This window comes from Lactuca saligna, chromosome 7 (assembly GCF_052625555.1).
Source record: "Lactuca saligna cultivar CGN05327 chromosome 7, ASM5262555v1, whole genome shotgun sequence".
Taxonomy (NCBI): domain Eukaryota; kingdom Viridiplantae; phylum Streptophyta; class Magnoliopsida; order Asterales; family Asteraceae; genus Lactuca; species Lactuca saligna.
Window position 1 is genome coordinate 99,349,599 of NC_136423.1, and position 14,752 is coordinate 99,364,350.

Genomic DNA, 14,752 nt, shown 5'->3' on the forward strand with positions numbered 1-14,752 from the left:
AACTGGATATTCTCGCTCATCACATATTCAAAAGCATAACGCACATATGACAACAAATCCTAGGCTAAGGCATCACAAATCAGGCCATTGTAGTCCTAAGATATGAAATACCTAGCCTGTCCCTAGCATGCAATAATATCTCATAAAGTGCATAACAGATATTTCATAACACAAAAGTAAGGGTATTTTGGGAAATCACCGTTTGGCTCTGGCTGATTCTACACACTGCTCTTTCTTGCTTTCTTTGAACTCTTATCCACTTTTAGAAAACAATTTATTTGAAAACTTTTTCTTATTTCCTCAGTTTGAGTCCAGATTTACCCGAAGGCGCATCCGAATCTCTCAAACCAAGGCTCTGATACCAATTTGTAACACCGTGATTTTCAAGGCAAAATTTTCATTTAATTAATCAAATTAATATTAAATCACTTGTTTAAAATCTCATACACATTTGAATTACAAAAACATAGTTCCATTTTCACTTAGTAGAAAACCAGGATCCTCCAGAATACAACTCTTGCTTTGGTGTGTACAATCGAGCCGGTGCCATCCCGCGTTACTGAAAGAACCTGAAACAACATACATAAAACACTGTAAGCACGAAGCTTAGTGAGTTCCCCAATATACACCTTACGCACATACGCCTTTCCAGGCCCTGACCTTCCGGTCCACTGCACAATGCCTTCCGGCCCATGAGATAATCGCCTTCCAGCCCATAACGTGTTGCCTTCTGGCCCATAGTACATTGCCTTCCGGCCCATAACATATTGCCTTCCGGCCCAAAAACATATACGGCACATAATACATTTACTCTAACACATAAAGCACATATATCATATATCATACCTGACCTTTCTGTCACATAACACTTTGCCTTCCGGCCCATATAAACATGCATATCACGCGTAGCAACTAACTTTCCATTTATAGCATATATACATAACACATAACATATTCGACCTTCCGGTCACACAATCAAACCCTTCCGGGTACAGTATAGTGAGAAGACTCACCTCGTGGATGCTGGAAGTTAGCAACTCCTGAAATCACTTGCACCTGATCCGCCGAGCTACAAGCTCCCTATAACAATATATCTCTTATTAATACTTTTATCTTCCACGTTAACTGAACCTAAGAAATCACACACAGGTCAACTCTGGTCAACGGTCATCTCGACTGGACTCGGCGAGTACCCTGGCGACTCGGCGAGTCTAGTCGTCCTCACAAATTCCTGGATGTTCCCTTTCTACTCGTCGAGTATCTCTCTTGACTCGACGAGTTCCTCGTGGAAGAATCGCGGGGCCACCCCGACTCCACTCGTCGAGTCTGAAGAACAACTCGACGAGTCCCAGCTATTCTTCAAGCTACTCGCCGAGTCTGCTCATCCGACTCGGCGAGTCCATGCCATGCAGTCGATCAAACTGCTTCCTAAGATCAAAATCGTCCCGACCAATCATAGGTCTGGTCCTCCTAAGCTGGTCCATCACAAAAGGCCTTCATTTAGGTGCTCATGCTACACCCCAAGACTCATAATTCCCATGTTAACCTAAGGCATAAGGATTTCAATCCAAAACCTTCACCAATTCCCGAAATGCACAGACCTGGGATCTTCTGGACCTCCAAGGGTCCCAACATAGGGTTACAATCGTTTGGGGGACAAGGGTAACCATTAATCTAATCACAAAAGGGTTCCTTAAACCCTAATCCATGCACACATTCACATAACAGAATATAATCCGGAATGTTACCTGAATAATGCCCTCTCTGTGTCCCCAAGCCTCAGAACATGATTCCCTTGTTGTTCCTTTAGCCAAAACCTTCCCCTTCTTGAACAATAACTTCTTCAAAATCACCAATAGCCTTCAATCTCTAGATGCCCCCAACCGATTTAGGGTTCTTCTCAGCAGCTAAAAGGGAACAACGACGGCCAATGATCCCATTTATACGTCCCCAAACCTGAACGGCTAGGGTTTACGCTAAACAGCGCAGACTCGCCGAGTCCCTATCTGGACTCGTCGAGTCCAGTCGCGAACCCGCGACCAAATCTGCGATCCTACTCGGCGAGTCAGGCTCCAACTCGCCGAGTCCCCCCCTTTAAAACACCCCAAAATGTGATTTAACAATACTTTGAGATTTCGGGCTGTTACAGCTACTTTTAGTAGAAAATATAGGATTTTATAGGTGTAACAAACATTTATAACATATACAAACATTTACGAGCATTTTCTTCAAACATACAACATTGTCACTAAAATCTTATGAACTCACCAGCTTAAATGTAGATCCTCTCTTTCAAAATAACTTGTATTCTCATGTCATCAGTAGACAGGTACCGATGCCAGGTTTTGAGAAGATGGAGCTTTCAAGACTCGTCTTTATTTTGATCATTCATTTTTGGTGTCTTACTTTTATACAGAACACACTTATATTGAATTATATGATTAATGCAATGGATGATGTTGTTGCTTGTTTACTATTTTGCGTTGTTGTGATAATGCACATGACGTCCTCCGCCCTCGAATGTTTCCGCTAATTTGGTTTGGGGGTGTGACAGATTGTTATTAGGCATTGTTTATGGTGAATCAAGTATATCAACCCATAAAAGATATACAAACTATAAACACAACGGGATTAAAATACACTAACCAAGAGTTTATACTTTTATGTAATAAAATATTTATCTATGTATACATACCTGCATTCATACTAAAATCACTCTCACTAGGACAAAACAAAAGTATTACGGTTATTGAACAACACAATTAGGCTTAGAGACATATAGTCAGATCTAGGAGTGATATAGCCTGATCAAATATATTTTCCGAGGAGTGACTACCATGTGCCTAAGAATGTTTGTGATGTTGCAACAAGTCTAAAAACTTGCCAACACTAAAACAATGAAAACATTATAACAGAACATAAACCTAAAATACTATAGCAGTATTTTATGTTACTATAATTACTTGTTGGAGAATAAAGATCTTTATTAGCAGATTAATAAGTGCTTCGTGGATACATTAAGGTTATATGTGACTAAGGTGTCATAGACATAGAATTTGTGATCTTTGCTTTACTTCCTATTCCTTGTTTGGTTGTGGACACGGAGTTAGGGCCACTTTTTCGAAGGTCTATTCTATTTTTGTTAGATATGAATGGTATGCACTACGCAAGTATTAAAATAACCAGTAAAGATCATCCTATAATTATCTTAATTAGTACGTCTATTAACTATTTCTTTTATCCGTATTCTCGCGTACATCTCATGGTTAGATTCTATCTTCCCAGTGACCCGTACTTCTCAAATCAAGGGAATGTTGGTCGGCTCGATGTTGAACCAGAAGAACAACTTGTGATCCCCTTAGATAATGACTTCGCAGAGAACTTTTCGGAGGATTCTGACTCCAACCCCAAAGTCAATAATCTACCCCCAGTGGCTCATATTCCAAATCCTAACCCTTGTCCAGGATTTGAAGGCCCCACACCTCTGTGGGCAACAAACTTGAACTGATGGAGTCACGAGCAGGGTCATCCCTTAACCTACAACGGAGACTGAACCTTCTACAATCTGAGGGAGGGAGGCTCAGCGGATAGAGTCCTGTCAATTTTGATTCACAGGATTTCCCACAATGTAGTATAGGAAAGGGCTAACGCATGTCGGATCTTGGAGGTTGATGCTAATATGGGAGTCAATACCGTTCGCACACGTAAGCTGGAGTCTGCTCAGGGAAGAGTCCTGAACCATAATGCATCACTGCAAAGGGAACTTACTGAAACCCATGAAGAAGTCAGGGGACTACGAGCCCATCAGGCCACCGTTGAAAGGCACATGCGGGATTTGGAGCGTCTCCTGGCAGAATCAAGGACTCGTCCCAGCAGCTCTCGTCGCAGATAGAGCCTACTCTACATTCTCTTTTGGATAACTTAGGTCTATGTAAAAACTCTAGTTTTAAGTTTCTATCTATGGTTAGACTTTTGAAGTTTCCGTCTACTAGTTCTCCCATACTGTCAAAGTTTTATCTATATGGTTAATGTAAGACCAACCTCTAGGTCATTTTTCCTACACTGGTTACATCATTAATGCTAATATGTTGACCGTTATCTAATCTCTTGAAAAATCAATATCCAAATTTTTTCAGACTTATACTACTAGATCTCTTTATAAATCATACTCTCATTTGTTTTGTTGGACTATGGAGAGTTAGTCCATGGATCACACTCATTATACTTCTAACTGATTCTTACTATCATCTTAAATATTTGGAAACTTTTAGTTAAACAATGCCTCCTCGAAGAGTGACAAGGCGTAACCCTCCAATAACTCCTATGCAACCTCCAGCTCCTCCACAATATAATCCTGCGGCTATCCAAGCTGCTGTAAATGCGGCTGTTACGGAAGCCCTAGCTCAGTTCAGTGCTAGTGGAACTAGCGGGAGTGGAACGACTGTGCATTCCGCTCAAGGTGATGCCCCAGTATGCTCTAGGGAGTGCTTGTACAAGGACTTCACCAACTACAAGCCCAGGTCCTTCAATGGAACTGGCAGAATCATTTCCCTATCGCAATGGTTCAAGAAGACAAAATCGATCTTTGAGACCTGTTCCTATCCGGAAGGAAGCAAAGTTCAATTTGTTGCTTGCACCTTCTCAGACAGAGCCTGAAAGTGGTGGGATAGCCATGTCAAGTCACTAACTCTATGAGTGGCTAATGCTATGGGCTGGGAAGCTCTTAAAGAGCTCATGATTGAAAAATAATGCCTGAGGGGCGAAGTTCAAAAACTTGAACAAGAACTCCAGAGCCTAACCATGAAGGGATCCAACATAGTCACTGACACTGCCAGATTCAGCGATCTGGTAGCACTTTGTCTAGGAATGGTCCCTTATGAGGTGAAGAAGGTAGAGAGGTATATCTGGGGGATGATGCCTCCATTTCAAGGGAATTTCCTAGCTTCAAACCCCACTACTTTCGATAGTGCCAAGCGATTGGCACAATGACTCATTGACCATGGGGTTCATACCCCATCAACAACAACAACCCTGGATATCTCCAAACCATCCAAATCCGCTGATAACAAGCGGAATATCTGGAATGACAAGAAGAAGAACGCTACACAGAAGGCTGCCAAAAAGCAGCAGGTCATAGCGGTTCATGTGGCGATAGCACCTACTGCTGCTGCACCGATGAAGTGGTATGCTGGAAACATGACAAAGTGCAACGAATGCAGTTTCCACCACAACGGACCCTGCCAGGAAATGTAGTGCTCTAACTGTAACAGGAAGGGCATATTGCTCCTTTCTGCAAAGCTCCGGTGCTGGTGTGGGCCAGTCTTGCTACGGTTGTGGTGAGGTGGGCCACTACAAAAGGAACTGTCTGAAGGAAGGGAATGTCGGTGGAGTGGGAAGGGTTTTGGCTATAGGCCACGAGGAAGCAATTGCAGACCCTACAGTGTTCACCGGTACGTTTCTCCTTGATAACTCTTATACATGCATCATGTTCGATGGTGGAGTGGAGATGAGTTTTGTCAACCAGAAATTTGATCACTTGCTTAAACATAACTCTCATGCACTTAAAAAACCATTCACTGTTGAAATCGCTAATGGGAAAACCGAGAACACTAGTAGTATATACATAGGATGTACTCTAACTCTAGATAACCATTCCTTCCCAATTAACCTCATGCCAGTCTCAACTAAAAGTTTCGACGTCAAAATCAGCATTGATTGGTTGAGTCTTCATCGTGCCGACATCATGTGTTACGAAAAGGTTGTTTGACTTTATCTTCCATCTAGCGAAACCCTTATTATATACGGTGAAAAACCCAGCTCGAACCTCCGTATCATCTCGAGTAGTCAAGCCCAGAAATTTCTGCGAAAGGAATATCATGCATTCCTTACTCATGTTGTCAATACAAGCCAAGAGATCAAAGACCTAAAGAACATTCCAGTAGTATGCAACTTTCCCGACATCTTCCTAGAAGAACTCCAAGAATTACCTCCGCAACGTCAAGTCGAGTTCAGAATCGACTTAGTTCCAGGGGCCACCCCCGTAGCCAAGTCACCCTATCGTCTAGCACCAGTTAAGGTACAAGAAATATGTATTCAACTTAACGAACTGCTCAACAAGGCTTTTAAGACCAAGCTTCTCACCTTGGGGAGCGCCAGTCTTGTTCGTAAACAAGAAAGACAGATCGTTCCGTATGTGTATCGACTACAAAGAACTAAACAACCTAACCATCAAAAATTGTTACCCTTTGCCTCGAAATGACGATTTCTTTGACCAACTTCAAGGAGCGAACTTCTTTTCAAAAATAGACCTGAGGTCCGGGTATCACATGTTACAAGTGCTTTGGGAGGATGTTCTGAAGACTGTCTTCCGAGCCTGTTATGAACACTACGAGTTTGTAGTGATGCCGTTCGGATTAACCAATCCACCCTCAGTATTCATGGACTTAATGAATAGGGTGTGCCATCCTACTTGGATTAGTTCGTGATCGTCTTCATCGATGACATACTTATCTAATCTTGAAGTAAGGAAGAGCATAGTTATCATCTGCATCAGGTCTTAGAAACACTGCGATCAGAGAAGCTTTATGCAAAGTTCTTGAAATGCGAATTTTGGATCCGAAGAGTCGAATTCTTAGGGCACGTGGTTAGTAAAGAGGGAATACACGTGGACCCTTCCAAAATCAAAGCCATTGAGAACTAGTCAGCCCCGAAGATGCCTAGGGAAATTCACCAATTTCTAGGCCTCGTTGGCTACTATCGCAGATTCATACAGAACTTCGCTCAGATTGCGAAACATCTTACAGCATTGACCTAAAAGGATGTGGCCTTTGGCTGCGAAAAGAAGCAAGAGAAAGCGTTCCAAATGCTGAAATGAGCCTTATGCACTGCGCCGATACTATCTGTCCCAGAAGGGATAGAAGACTTCGTGGTTTATTGTGACGCATCCAACCAGAGGCTGGACTGTTTTCTGATGCAACGAGGTAAGGTCATCGCCTATACCTCAATATACAGCTGAAGACAAACAAGGTCAACTACACCACACATGATCTTGAGTTAGGAGCAGTGGTGTTTGATCTGAAGATCTGGAGACACTACCTGTGTGGTACAAAAAGCACTATCTTTACAGACCACAAAAGCCTACAACACATATTTGACCAGAAGCAGCTCAACATGAGACAACGATGGTTGGTCGTGATACTCAGTGATTATGAATGTGAAATTCATTATCATACCGGCAAGGCCAACATAGTAGCAGACGCCCGAAGTTGGAAAGAATTCTCTGGTCGTAGATTCAAATCATTGACTATGACTATCCATTCACACTTGTCCACACAAATTAAGCTCGAAGCTTTGAAACCTGAAAATGTGGCGAGTGAATGCTTGAGAGGGATGGATAAGAATTTGGAAGTCACGGGTGGCAGAGCTTTATATATCATGGATTGGATGTGGACACCAAAACACGGTGGTTTCAGAGACTTGGTCATGACAGAAGCGCACAACACTCGATATTCCATCCACCCATGTCCAGATAAGATGTATCTGGATCATAAAAAGTTATACTGGTGGCCTAATATTAAAGCAGAGATTGCTACCTTCATGATTAAATGCCTTACTTGCGCCAAGGTTAAGGTCGAATACTAGAAACCATCGATTTTACTTCAGGAATCGGAGATACGTGAATGGAATTAGGAGCGGATCACAGTCGACTTCATAACTAAGTTTCCTAAGACAACGGGTGGGCTAGATACCATATGGGTGATCGTAGACGGGTTCACAATGTCCGCACATTTCCTGCCCATCAAAGAGATTGACAAGATGGAGAAACTTACAAGAACCTACATTAGGGAGACCGTACGACTGCACAGTGTTCCTATATCCATTATCTCCGATAGAGATAGTAGATGCACCTCAACGTTCTGGAAGTCGCTACAAGGTTCCCTAGGAACTACATTGGACATGAGTACAACCTACCATCCACAGACCGAAGGACAAGGTGAGAGAACCATTCAAACCTTATAAGATATGTTGCAAGCCTATGTGATCGACTTTGGGCAGGCATGGGATACTCATTTACCCCTTGTCGAGTTTTCCTACAACAATAGTTATCATACGGGCATAAAGGTTGCTCCATTCGAGGCCCTCTATGGCCGAAAGTGTAGATCCCCTATTTGTTGGGCTGAGGTGGGTGACACCCAGTTAGCTAAAGGGCGAGTCCCTGACAGCACTCTCACAGGTCCGGAAATCATACGGGGAAACGATAGAGAAAATCGTTCAGATTCATGAACGATTAAAAGCCTCTAGAGACCGATAGAAAAACTACGCAGACACGAGAAGGAAACCGCTGGAATTCCAGGTGGGCGACCGTGTTCTATTGAAGATCTCACCTTGGAAGGTCTTAATATGCTTCGGAAAGCGTGGAAAGCTAAAGCCATGATACATAGGGCCCTTCAAGATTCTCGCTAGAATCATCCCTGTAGCTTACAAACTCAATCTACCTCGCGAACTCAGTAAAGTACATTCTACTTTCCACGTCTCGAACTTGAAAAGTGTCTGTCGTACAAGACTCTTCTAATCCCACTCGACGAGATCGAGATCATAGAGAGCCTCAACATCGTGGAAGAACCTATAGAGATCATGGACCGTGAGGTCAAACAAATGAAGCAAAGTCGTTTCCTGATAGTTAAGGTTCATTGGAATGCGAAGCGAGGACCTGAATTCACTTGGGAACGCGAAGATCAAATGAAACTAAAATATCCTCATCTTTTCACATAGTTATTTGTAATAACTTAATTACTTAAACTCTAATTTCGGGATGAAATTCTCTCTAACGGGGGGATGATGTGTTAACCCTAAAATTTCTATCCTGTTCTATTATCCAAATCAATCAAAGTAAAACTCGTTTTTATTCTCTTATAGCATTGTTTAGAGTCAATTTGAGTGTTCTAGGCCTAGTATAATAAAGTTATGGGGCTAGGGATGAGTGTATTTGAGTTCAACACCTTTCAATTGAGCCAAACACCCCTTCATGAGGTGTGTGCGGCCGCATACATGGGTGTACGACCGTATAACCATCCTAAGCGTACTATCTCATGTATAAACGACAGTGTTAGCCTTTATTTACCACTTTTCACACTCCTAAGCCAAGAAATCAATTTCTCTCTCAAGTATCATCTGATGTTCAACTAGATCTTCAATTTGTAAGTCTTTTTCCTTTGTTTTGCTGATTCATTACACAATCTAGTAAGGGTTCATGACTTTATCCAGGAAATAACTCCTTTTGGTTAGATCTTCAAGTGTTCTCCAAGAACACCAAGAACACCAACTAAGTTTTTGGACCTCAAACACCCCTAAAGGCTTCTATATCATAAGTACCACTCCTAATGCTTGTTACTTACCAGTTAAGGCCATTAGAAATCGTCCAAACCATGATCATCAAGGAGTGTATGGCCGTACACAAAGTATTGTATTTGAATATTACATGCCAAAAAAGTAAGAGTATGATGAAACAAAATATAACGCAATATCCATTAGTTTGTTTTGCTCATCCTGTTTCAACGATTTCCTGAGAATACAAGTTATTTTGAAAACGGTCAACATAAAAATGTTGTTGAGTTCATAAGCATGTTTGTGAAAATGATTTGTATAACTTTGAAAACCACCAGAAAGTCCGATATTTTCTGAAAAAAACTGTTTAGTGTGTTCGTGTTAGATCTTGTATTAATGCATGTATGTTATTGATTATTTGACTAAAAAGGTAAAGGAAATGTAGAGAGAATGTAAGAGCATGTAAAGAGGATGTTCCCAGACAACCTGATGTTTCCTGTAAAAAAAGGTCTTCCGTAAACTTCATAACGTTAATTCCTCTAAGAGAGCTGTCATAACCATACTAAATAATGAAAATTTTACCTGTCTTGGTGTCGTTGGATGCCGGTTTTGACTTTGATTATAAGGTTTTCGTCACCCTAGACTGAGTTAGTCTAACTGTAGCGAATAGCTCAGGTGTGGGGTGTCATCCCCATATAGATCTATACACAAATCCCCGTTCTCCCTCCAAGAGACTCTGGTTATAACTACAAGCAATGATCGTACACTTAATAGGTGTTAACTGACAAAAACTCGCTAGATCCTTAATCGAATTTGCACGATGAAAAAGGTATAAACTCCTTCCAGGCCCAATGATCTATGTAAGTGAACCACTAAGGCATCACTAAACATGTAAATCATTTCAAGACCCAATTGGAATGAGATTATATAACATGGACCTGAAATATATATCAAATGAAAACTAAGGCCCATTTCATATGTAAGTATTTATAGGCCCAAATGGCACACAAATAGTATCTAAGGTCCGTCACACAAGTTAATAGGTCAATGAGGCCCAATAAACATATACATGACCTCTCACACATAAAAATGGGTCACAAAGGCCCAATAACCTAGAAAATGATCAAATTAAATTCATTTGTTGGTTTATCATTGGTTTTAGTTCAAGTATTCACTAAAATAGCATAAAAAGAAAAATGCATATAAAACCCATTCCCAGGCCCAATAAACATGTAAATGGACCACTAAGACCCACTATACGTGTCTATTATTTCCAGACTCAAAAGAAATATGAATGTCTATCCTAAGCCCAATATACATGTAAAAGGACACTAAGGCCCACTAAACATGTATATTATTTCTAGGCCCAATAAGGATATGAATACCTATCCTGAGCCCAATATACATGTAAAAGGTCACTAAGGCCCACTAAACATGTATATTATTTTCAGACCCAATAAGGATATGAATATCGTTTTTAACCCGTTTGTTATTGTTTCGTTTATTTTAGCTTGATTATTTACATAATTGATATCTAAAGCCCACTTTTTGTAAAAATGACATTCTTGGCCCAATTAGCCAAAAATTTGCGATTAAAGCCTAATTTTGTAAGAATAACACTTTCGTCTGCATTTTTGTTCAAAACTTGTGTTGATGACTGGTTTGTGGTAAAAATAACATTTATAAACTCAGTTTTGTCAAAAATATCATTTTGGCTTGGTTTTTGTGAAAATGCACATTTTTATGGTTTTAGGCTTTTCCGACCTAGTTTTTGGAAAATTTGTAGAAAATTCATCGTAAGTCGAAATTTGGATCTGTAAACTCTAGAAGTTTGGAAATTTTGTCTAAATTGTTCACAATGTTTATTAAAATTTTTGATGGCCTCAAACTAGTGTGAAATTGCTCACCATCAGAGGTTGGTCCGTAAGTGTTTCAAATTTGATAGGTAGTTTTGTAAAATTCGCCAAAATTGTGGAAAAATCGTTTGAAAACGTGCGAGTAGTCATTTTAAAGGAATAAATATAAAATTTATCCATGTAAAACAGTTTTGTAAAATACTTCCATTTCGATGGCCAAAACAGTCCGAGATTGGACCAAAACTTTTCTATCAAGGGCTGTCTTCTGAGTTTAGTTTATAGATCTTTAAACACAACACTTATTTTTGCTATATAAAGTATACAAATCCCAGATCTACATGTTTACATGTAATACCTATGATAAAACATACTTTTCTCAAGATTCATATCAAGATCCTAATGATAAACTTCAAGTTTCTTAACATATTTTTAGATTAGTGAAATAATCAACACATAATCACCAAATGTTTCAAGAAAACACACATAATCATGCATATACACATAGATCTACACAAATAAACTTGTATTCTCCCCCCAAAACAAGTAAAAACCAAATACAAGGGGGTATGAACTTACCTTGCTTGTTGATTTCGGTTTTAGTGAAGAAAAGAAGAAGCTTTCGGCTCTTGCAACTTCCCTTGAGTAGATCTCGAGTTCTATGGAGTTCTAGGGTATGGATCATGAAATGATGTAGGGTAAGAAGAGATTTTGATGGAATCTTGAAGTTAATACATAGATCCAAGTAAGTACTTACCAAAGATGATGATTAAATGAAGATCCTTTTGAGAGCACCCAAGATCTAGAAATTTTGATGGGTGAAAGATGAGTTTTTGAGATGATTTTTGAGAGGGTTTGAAAGTGGAGTGTTTGTGTGTGTGTGTGTGTTCCTTTGGCCGAGAGAATAAGAAGGGAGAGAGATATAGAGTTTGATTAGTGGTGGTGGGAGAGGTGATTGGATACATGCACTCTTGCATGGATATCCAACAAATAAAGATTAGGTGTCATGTGTTAGGTAATCCTCATTTTCCATATATTTGTTTTATCTTGGGCCAAGAATGGGACTAATGGAGTGAAGGAAAATGATGTTGGGCTCACTCTCTTGGCTTTATTCGAATTTCCTAGGTCCAATAATGTTTTTCGGCACATTATGGTATAAAAGAATGGTTTTATGGTCCATTAAGGCTAAGTAATTTATTTATGGACCAATAAGGCCCATTAGGGTTAAAATGAATCATTCTAGGCCCAAATGGCCAAAAGTGTTAAAGATTGATGAATTAATGATTTATTGGTCGCTTAGGCCCTATAAGAGAATCCTAGTCCACAATGAACTTGAGTTGGGATATCTAGGGTTTCCAACCCTTACTTGCACATATGATATGAATTTGAACTAGAAGAGAGTTGAGTATTTACTTAGAGTATAGGCTTTTACAATGGATGATGTTTACATGGGAATAGAATTTCCTAGCAAAATGCCAGTTGTGACATCATCCCCCCGTTAGAGGGAATTTCTTCCCGAAATTCTTTCGAAAGATAGGTTCATGAATGAGAAAATAGATGAGGGCACTTCTACTTCATCTAATCTTCGCATTCCCATGTGAGTTGTGGTCCACGCTTAGCATTCCATCGGACCATCACAATCGAAATGCAGCTTTGCTTCGTATACGTTACTTACCTATCCTTTATCTCAACTGGTTCTCCGATGAACTTGAGACGCTTGTTTACTTCAATCTCTTTTAAATGAATGATAAGAGTTTTGCCTAATAGGAACTTTTTCAGATTCAACACGCTGAACACAGGGTGTACGTTGCTGAGCTCTACAGGCAGCTGCAGCCTATAAGTCTTTGGACCAATCCGAGCAAGAATCTCGAACAGTCCGATGTATTCGTGGGTTTAGTTTTCCCGGTTCCTAAAGCGAATCATTCCTTTCTAAGGAGATTCCTTTAATAACATACGATCCCCAACTTGACATCCTAATGGCTTACGTCGCTTGTCAGCATAGCTTTTTTTGTCGGTCTCGTGATGCTTGAAGTCAAGTTCTGATTTGGATTATCTTCTCTGTCGTCTTGCGAATAGTTTTCTGGTCCTGTGTGAGTACCAGCGAGTGATCTACATTTACGACCATAAAGAGTTTCAAAAGGAGAAAACTTGATGCTCGTGCGATAGTTGTTATTGTATGAGAATTCAATCAAGGGTAACCGGGTATCCCATGACTTGCTGAATTCAAACACACAGACTTATAGCATGAATTCTAGTGATTGGATGGTTCGTTTGCTTTGGCTATTGGTTTGAGGGTGGTAAGCAACACTCATACTTAGCTATGTTCCCATAGCCTTCTGAAATGACTGTCAAAGTCTTGAAGTAATCCCTTTATCTCGATCCGAGATAGTAGATACCGATATTTAATGGAGTCTCACAATCTCTTGGATATAGATCCATGCTAAACTTCCTTCTTGTTTGATTTCTATCAACTTCGTCTTTCAACTTCGAGAGTTTTATCCATCCACGGAGTATTTTCTTCACGATATTCTCCGACGTTGATGCTTTCAAGGCTGGTCGTAGATGTTGACAGTGTTTTCTTCTTACTTCGTGAGTAGATGAGTATGCTATTGATGAAAATAATGAAAAGGCTAACTAGGAGTGGTTGAGATAACTTGGTTCGCAAGGTCCATGAATGGTGTGAGAGCATTCGTTAAATAGAAAGGGTATCACAATGAATTTGAAATGGTCGTGACGAGTTTGGAAGGCAGTTTTTGGAATGTCATCTTCTCGGACTCGAAATTGATGATAATCGATTCTTAGATCTATTTTAGAGAATTAACTGGCTCCTTGGAACTGGCCAAATAGATCGTCTGTCCGAGGGAGTGGGTGTCAATTTTTTTTTATAGGGAGCTTATTCAACTTCATAAGATCGATGTACCTTCTGAAGGATTCGACTTTTTGAAGAACAAGACCGGAGCTCTCCAGGGTGAGAAACTTGGTCCGCTAAGTCCTTTGCTCAGAAATTTTCTTGATTGTCTGGATAACTTCTGAATTTCGGAGGGATTCAACCTATAGGGTGAATTAGCAGTTGATGTAGTTCCCAATATGAGGTCGATTCGAAATTCAACCTGTCTTTCTGGAGGTATTCCCGGAAGTTCTTTGGGAAATACATTCGGAAAATCGCATGCTACCGGAATACCCTGTATACTTACTTCTTCCTTGGTCTTTTCCACAAAAAGAGTGGGGAAAATGTAGTTTTTCTAGGTGCAAGCACTTCTGTGCCTTGATGTACGAGATAGGAAGAGGATTCGCACCAGGTTTATCACCATGGATTATTAGAGTTTTTTGATTGGGAAGGTGAAGGCAAACGGCCTTCTCGCGACACATGGTATCAGCACGGTGAGGGCTTAACCCAACCATGCCAATTATCACATCAAAACTCCTAGTATTTACTAGCATTAAATTTTGTTTGATATGAATGATTATTTAGTCTTAAGGTGTACTCCACATAAATATCCTAGGTTAATTCGATTTTTCCTCAATAGCCATGTCCACTGTAAAGGCTTAGCTTAGTTTTGGGGTTGTTGTTTTAG